Source organism: Morone saxatilis, unplaced genomic scaffold, assembly GCF_004916995.1.
Source record: "Morone saxatilis isolate NCDOM2014 unplaced genomic scaffold, NCSU_SB_2.0 Contig17, whole genome shotgun sequence".
NCBI classification, from domain to species: Eukaryota; Metazoa; Chordata; class Actinopteri; family Moronidae; genus Morone; species Morone saxatilis.
The window spans coordinates 29,005,374-29,005,705 of record NW_023339729.1 but is presented as its reverse complement, the minus strand read 5'-3'; positions in this window follow the sequence as shown (position 1 = coordinate 29,005,705).

The window sequence follows — 332 nt, the reverse complement described above, 5'->3', positions numbered from 1 at the left end:
AAAAAAAAAAAAAAACGCCACTCACCATCAGAGGAGAGAGAGACTGTGTAAATCTGCTTAAACAGACTTTGGCTTCATGCAACATTAATGTGAAGAGCTGCTGTGGAAACTCTGCTGACAATACAGAGAGGCGACCTGTCTGACAGGCTTCATGTGTGGTGGAATCACTCATGTGGTAAGCTTACTACAGGGTTAGCTGTGGTATCTGCAGAGGTCGGCATTACATTAATAAGAATTATTACAGCATTATTCAGAACTGATGTTGATACATTTTGGTTACACAAGATCAAACGTTTTACCAGAAGAGCACGGTTTCCTGATGAGTTTCTGGT